The sequence below is a fragment of the Triticum dicoccoides genome, chromosome 1A (assembly GCF_002162155.2).
Source record: "Triticum dicoccoides isolate Atlit2015 ecotype Zavitan chromosome 1A, WEW_v2.0, whole genome shotgun sequence".
In the NCBI taxonomy this organism is placed as follows: domain Eukaryota; kingdom Viridiplantae; phylum Streptophyta; class Magnoliopsida; order Poales; family Poaceae; genus Triticum; species Triticum dicoccoides.
The window spans coordinates 540,032,472-540,039,961 of record NC_041380.1 but is presented as its reverse complement, the minus strand read 5'-3'; positions in this window follow the sequence as shown (position 1 = coordinate 540,039,961).

Genomic DNA, 7,490 nt, shown 5'->3' with positions numbered 1-7,490 from the left:
GAAGAGCATCGTCGTTCTTGACGCCGGCTTCCGGCAAGATCGTTGCCGGAAAGGCTTAGGGCGAAGAACTTCGTCGCTCTTGACACCGGCTCCCGGCAGGATCGTTGCCGGAAAGGCTTATGGCGAAGAGCGTCGTCGTTCTTGACGCCGGCTTCCGGCAAGATCGTTACCGGAAAGGCTTAGGGCGAAGAACTTCGTCACTCTTGACACCGGCTCCCGGCAGGATCGTTGCCGGAAAGGCTTATGGCGAAGAGCTTCGTCGTTCTTGACGCCGAAAAGATTGGCCCTAAGGGCGTTGCCAGCCCCCGGGCCATAACTGCGTTCAAACATAGCAAGTGATTAGCATCCGAAGTGCACTTAACTTGCTTGCGAATTTTGACTTTTGCTGTATATTCCCTATGCCTGCTGGAATGCTTTCCGGTGCGTACGATCCAGCCAATAGCGCTTGAGGGAACGGGCCCTTAGCGGCTATTCGGGAACAATGCCTCCCGGAAAGGTTTACCTTCTTGGTTCTAGCGCAACCACACAAGTTGCCGAGCGGACTCGAGGCAATCATGGAGCGCAACTAGCCCCGAGAAGGCTCCTCGGCATACAGGTCTATGCAGAAATCTCAAATAAATAGCACATGCTATCTTCCTGTTCAACCCCTCTTTGTACGTCCACCCTACGCTTTCTAGGGAAACTTGCCGGTGCAGGCACCCTTGCCGCGAGCGCCGAGTGCGGAACTTCAGCAGCTTGCTGGCGGGGTCGCTACCGACAAGCAATCTTGTCGCAACTAGTTGCAGCTCGCTTAAGTTGTTGAGCGGACTCGAAAACAAAGTAAGGGCGCTAGCGGCTCACTTAAGTTGCTGAGCGGACTCGAAGCAAAGTAAGGGCGCTAGTAGCTCACTTAAGTTGTTGAGCGGACTCGAAACAAAGTAAGGGCGCGACTAGCTATGAGTTGATTCCTCCACCCACAGGTTTTCCGTACAAAGAACAAGATCTCCGAGGCGGATAACCTTATATAGTAAGGAAATATCTAAAGTTTTGCATGACTTAGCTTTTCCCGTCGCCGCACTGGCGTTGTTCTTTTGCTAGCCCGCTCCTTGGGAGCCATGACGATGAAGATCTAGCTTGCGTGCACGCCGGATCGGGTTCGCACGATCTCGACGCCCCCTACCTAGCGCGCCAGAGATGTCGGGGGCGATGCTGATTCCCACCAACACCTATGGGGACAGGGCCCCTTTCGGTTCGGCGGGGGGCGGAGAGCGCACAAAGAGCGGATCGAGGCAGTGCACGCGGGCGATTTTACCCAGCTTCGGGCCGTACGGATGCGTAAAACCCTACTGCTGCTTATTTGTGTATATTGGATTCTTGCTCAGGAGCGATGGACGCTGCCCGACTGAGCGTGAGAGTGTTCCTAGAGTTGAATGACCCGAACTGGCAGAACCTCCGAACTTTCCAACCCCCCCCCCTCTACGTTGCGCTTGGGCCTCCTTTTATACTCTCAAGGGGTCACCGACAGGGGGCAACATAGACAAGAAGGGTAAAAATGGAAAAGGATGCGGTAGGTGCAGCTACCGCTACTGTGGATACAGTGCGCCCTACCTAACTTCTGACGGCAGGGGACAAGGGAATTAAATGCCTGTCTGAGTCTCCTAAACAGTGCAAAAGGTGACCGTTAGGAGTGACACCGTTTGCCACGATGGGCTTCTCTTCATCTCCGCTTGGCACCACGTACCCCTAGCTGCACGGCCTCCCGCCATGTGTGCTTGGGAGAGTCCCAGAGCGACACGTTAGCAGGCAAGCTGGAGCGCGGGCACGAAGTGGGGGTTTCCCGCGGCAAGCTCCTTGCCGCGACCGTCGTCTTGTCGCGTCCGGAAGCTTGTCGCTCGCCGGATCTTGCCGGGACGCAGGGCGCGTCGCGGCAAGCTTTCTTGGTATGCCTTGAGTGGCCTTCCCGACAAGCTCCTCTTGCCGGGGTCTTGTCTCTTCCCGGCAAGATCCTCTTGCCGGGGCCTTGGTTGGCCTTCCCGGCAAGCTCCTCTTGCCGGGGCCTTGGTTGGCCTTCCCGGCAAGCTCCTCTTGCCGGGGCCTTGGTTTGAGTACTTTGTTCTTGAATGGTCTTCAAGGGAACCACGGAGGGTCCTGGCCGTCACCCGGCAAGCCTTGCCGCGGGGCACTGCAACTGCCCGTGCACGAGTTCGGGGTAATAGGGTACCCCTACCCTAGTACACCGACAAACACGCACCCATGTGGAAGAAGAAATCTATATTTTGGTCCCTACCGTACTGGAAAGACCTAGAGGTCCGCTCTTCAATCGACGTGATGCACGTGACGAAGAACCTTTGCGTGAACCTGCTAGGCTTCTTGGGCGTGTATGGGCAGACAAAAGATACACCTGAGGCACGGGAGGACCTGCCATGTTTGCACGAAAAAGACGGCATGCCTCCGAAGCAGTATAAAGGTCCTGCCAGCTACGCTCTTACGAAAGAAGAGAAAGAAATCTTCTTTTAATACCTGGTCAGTATGAAGGTCACAACTGGCTTCTCGTTGAATATAAAGGGAATAATAAATATGCCAGAGAAAAAGTTCCAGAACCTAAACTCTCATGAGTGCCACGTGATTATGACGCAATTGCTTCCGGTTGCATTGAGGGGGATTCTACCGGAAAACGTCCGATTAGCCATTGTGAAGCTATGTGCATTCCTCAATGCAATCTCTCAGAAGGTGATCGGTCTAGAAATCGTACCAAGGCTAAGGAGTGATGTGGCGCAATGTCTTGTCAGTTTCGAGCTGGTGTTCCCACCATCCTTCTTCAATATCATGACGCACATCCTAGTCCATCTAGTCGACGAGATTGTCATTCTGGGCCCGTATTTCTACACAATATGTTCCCCTTTGAGAGGTTCATGGGAGTCCTAAAGAAATATGTCCGTAACCGCGCTAGGCTAGAAGGAAGCATCTCCATGGGCCATCAAACAAAGGATGTCATTGGGTTTTGTGTTGACTTCATTCCTGGCCTTAAGAAGATAGGTCTCCCTAAATCGCGGTATGAGGGGAGACTGACTGGAAAAGGCACGCTAGGAGGGACCTCAATAATATGCAGGGACAGATATTCTTGGTCTCAAGCACACTACACAGTTCTACAGAACACTATCTTGGTGACCCCGTATGTCGATGAACACAAGAACAGTCTGCGCTACAAACACCCGGAGCAGTGCGACGACTGAATTACATGTGAACACATCAGGACTTTCAGCTGTTGGTTGGAAACATGTCTCAGAGGTGACAACACTGTTTGTGATGAGCTGTACTTGTTGTCCAGGGGGGCATCTTTGACTATATTGACTTACAAAGGATATGAGATAAATGGGAATACACTTTACATGATCGCCCAAGATCAAAAGAGCACCAATCAAAACAGCGGTGTCCACTTTGATGCAGCAACTGAGAGGGGAAAGGACACATATTATGGTTACATAGTGGACATATGGGAACTTGACTACGGACATGATTTTAAGGTCCCTTTGTTTAAGTGCAAATGGGTCAATCTGTCAGGAGGCAGGGTACAGGTAGACCCACAGTATGGAATGACAACAGTGGATCTGAAAAATCCTGGGTACACTGACGAACCATTCGTCCTAGCCAATGATCTGGTACATGTTATCTATGTGATGGGCATGTCTACCAAAACGATAAAAAGAAAAGATAAGGAAGTGAATACATCATACGATGAGCGAAAGCACCACATAGTTCTTTTAGGAAAAAGGGACATCATGGGAGTGGAGGGCAAGGTAGACATGTCTGAAGACTATGAAAAATTTCATGAAATTCCTCCCTTCAAAGTCAAGGCTGCCCAAGCATCCTGATAAATGATGAAGACTATCCATGGTTACGGCGCAATAAGCAAATGACACAAGCGAAGAAAAAGTGAAGACTTTCTCCCGCAACTATTATGATGATACCATGCCAACTTTGTAACAGACGAGTATGATACCATTGTCCGTTTTGTACATGCACATGCTATGTGGGTGAAATTATGATACCATGCCAACTTTCAACTTTTTCAGAGTTCCTTTGAAATGCTTAATGTCTTATGGTTCGGCCCTCGTAATACCGTGACAAAAGGCCATTATTCAAATATTAACTATTCAAATTTGAAAATTAATGGCACTAACAGAAAGTTTATAATTTTTGTGACCTAAAAGAAAAATAATTAGAAATAAACTTTAATAAAATAAATAAAAATAAAAACAATAAGTATTTTTTGTAAGTATAAACAAAATAAAATAAATAAAGCAACAAAGAAAACAAAAAAGTGCCACCTACTGGGCCCCCACGGCCTGAATACGACTAGAAACCCTACCATGGGCCAGGATTCAGGCTCGCAGGTGGCCCAATAGGCCCACACAACGTATGGTTAGGCCCGAAAGCCTACAATTGAGAGGAGCTCGAGACGGTGGGCGCAGCAGCGCTTATAAACCACTCTCGAGCTCTCTCAGCTAGCAAGGTGGTACTAAACTTTTGACGCGGGGCAGCACAAGGCCTTTGGTCCCGGTTGGTACCATCAACCGGGACTAAAGAGGGCATTGGCCCCGGTTCTTGGCACCAACCGGGACCAATGCTCCTCGCCGCTGGCCCATGACCATTAGTCCCGGTTTGTGCCACAAACCGGGACTAAAGGGTTGGTCCTCGTTGCGGTTAGAGTTTAGTCTCACCTCGCCAACCGAAGGGGGCTCACACCGGTTTATAAGCCCTTCCCTCTCTGCCTTGTTGTGCTCCCCTCAAAGTGAAAATAGATGCCCTTATACAGGAAATTTAACTTAAATTCTGAGTGAATTTCACTGAAATTCATAGAAATTTACTATGAATTTAGGTTGAATTTTCTCTATAAGCGCATCTATGCTCATTTTTTTTGTAAGTTAATCACATACTTGTGATTCACACAAATTTCAAAGAATTCAAATTTTAACTATTCAAATTTGAAAACTAATGGCACTAATAGAAAGTTCATAATTTTTCTAAAACTAATGGCACTACCAGAAAGTTTATAATTTTGCTAACCTAAAACCAAAAAGAATTAAAAATGAAAGCAAAAAACAAAAGAAAATAAATAATGCAAAAAACAAAAAAATGGAAAAAAACTATTTTTATAGTAAAGTTAATCACAAACTTCTGATTCACACAAATTTCAAACTATTCAAATTTGAAAACTAATGGCACTAACATAAAGTTCATATTTTTTCTAAAACTAATGACACTAACAGAAAGTTTATAATTTTGCTGACCTCAAAGCAAAAAGAATTAAAAAAAGAAAAAAACAAAAGAAAATAAATAATGCAAAAAACAAAACAAAAAATGAAAAAAAACTATTTTCATAGTAAAGTTAATCACAAACTTGTGATTCACACAAAATTCAAAGAATTCAAATTTTAACTATTCGAATTTGAAAACTAATGGCACTAACAGAAAGTTTATAATTTTCTGACCTAAAAGCAAAGACAATTAAAAAATAAAGCAAGAAACAAAAGAAAATAAATAATGCAAAAAACAAAACAAAAAACCTGTAAAAAATTAAAAATAGCAACATTAAATATTTTGTTGTAAGTAGAAACAAAATAAAATAAATAAAGCAACAAAGAAAACAAAAAAAGTGCCACCTACTGGGCCCCCACGGCCTGAATACGACTAGAAACCCTACCATGGGCCAGGATTCAGGCCCACAGGAGGCCCAGTAGGCCCACAGGCAGATAAAGTGACTTTAGGCCCGTAAGCCTGCATTTGAGAGGAGCTCGAAGTGGTCAGCGCAGCAGCGCTTATAAACCACTGTCGAACCTCTCGGCTAGCGAGGTGGGACTAAACATCCCACCGCACCGCGCCAGTTCCAGCACAAGGCCATTGTTCCCGATTCGTGGCTCGAACCGGGACGAAAGGCTGCCTTTGGTACCGGTTGGTGGCACCAACCGGGAAGTAGAGGCCTTTGGTCCCGGTTGGTGCCACCAACCGGGACTAAAGGTTAGCATTGGTCCCGATTGGTGCCATGAACTGGGACCAATGCTCTCAGTATATAAGAAAGCACTTTGCATTTTTCAGATTCATCTGGATCAGTTCCCCCGCCCCGACGATGTTGCCAGGCTGCCCGAGCTCGCCCCGTCGACGCTGTCGCCGCCCTCTGCTGCCTCGTCGATGCGCAGCCGCCCTGCCCCGAGCACGCCGCCAGCGGCCCGCCCCGACCACTTCGCGTGCCCCTGCCCCAACCACGTCGTCGTCGCCCCAGCTGCCCCGCGCCGCCGTCGCCTCTGCCTCGGCCTGCCCCGACCATGCCGCCGTCGCCTCTGCCCCTTCCCCGACCACGCCGCCGTTGCCTCTACCCCGACGCGCGCCGTGCCCCTACCCCGATCACGCCGCACCTCTCATCCCTTTAGTCAGGGCCGGCACCGCCCCCTCTTCCTCCCTGTTTTTTGCACATATATAGATGTTTTTTCCTGATTATACGTATATGTATGAGCATATGTATGTGTGTATACCTGTTTATATGTCGTTTTTTAGATTTTTTGTTTTTTGCATTTTTATAAAAATGTATATATGTTCTCTGTGTGTGTATATATATATATATATGTTCATGTATATATGCAAAAGATAAATTTTTAGGAAAATTAGGATTTTTTTCTGTTCATAGATTTTTTTGGTGATATTAATTATTGTAAATATGCAAATGTTTGTATATTCATAGGAACAATGAATTAGGCAAAACCTTTACTTTTTTTTCTAAAATTTCTATTCGAACATTATTTTTAAAAAAGCAAGCAATACTACTTCATGTATTTTAAAGAAGGAAGAAGAAGAAGAAAAATGGGAGGAAAAAGGAAATAAGAAGAGGAAGAAAGGAGAAGAAGAGGAGAAATAAATAAGAAGAGGAAAAAAGAAGAAAAAAAAGAGGAGAAGAAGAAAGGAATAGAGGAGAAGTAGAAAAAAATAAAATATTCTATTTTTTTCTGCTTCTCCTCTTTTTCTTCTTTTTCTTTCTTCGATCTTCTCCTCTATTCCTTTCTTCTTCTCCTCTTTTTATTTCTTCTTCGTCTTCTTATTTTTTATCGGGCCTGTCGTCATCGATATACCCCGTGTCCCGATAACTTCAACACGAGGGGGGGGGGGAGTTCGACCTATCCCCTCCCCAATAATATTATTTTCCCATGTATGTATGCAAAAGTTACATTTTTAGAAAAGTTTTATATATCTAGCTACGAAAGGAAGAAGAAGAAAAAGAATGAGAGGAAAAAGGAAAATAAGAAGATGAAGAAAGGAGAAGAAGAGGAGAGGAAGAAGCGGAGAAATAAGTAAGAAGAAGAAAAAAGAAGAAAAGGAAGAGGAGAAGAAGAAAGGAATAGAGGAGAAGAAGAGAAAATATAATATTCTATTTGCTCTTCTTCTCCTCTTTTTTATTCTTTTTTTTCTTCAATCTTCTCCTCTATTAATATCTTCTTCTCCTCTTTTTATTTCTTCTTCGT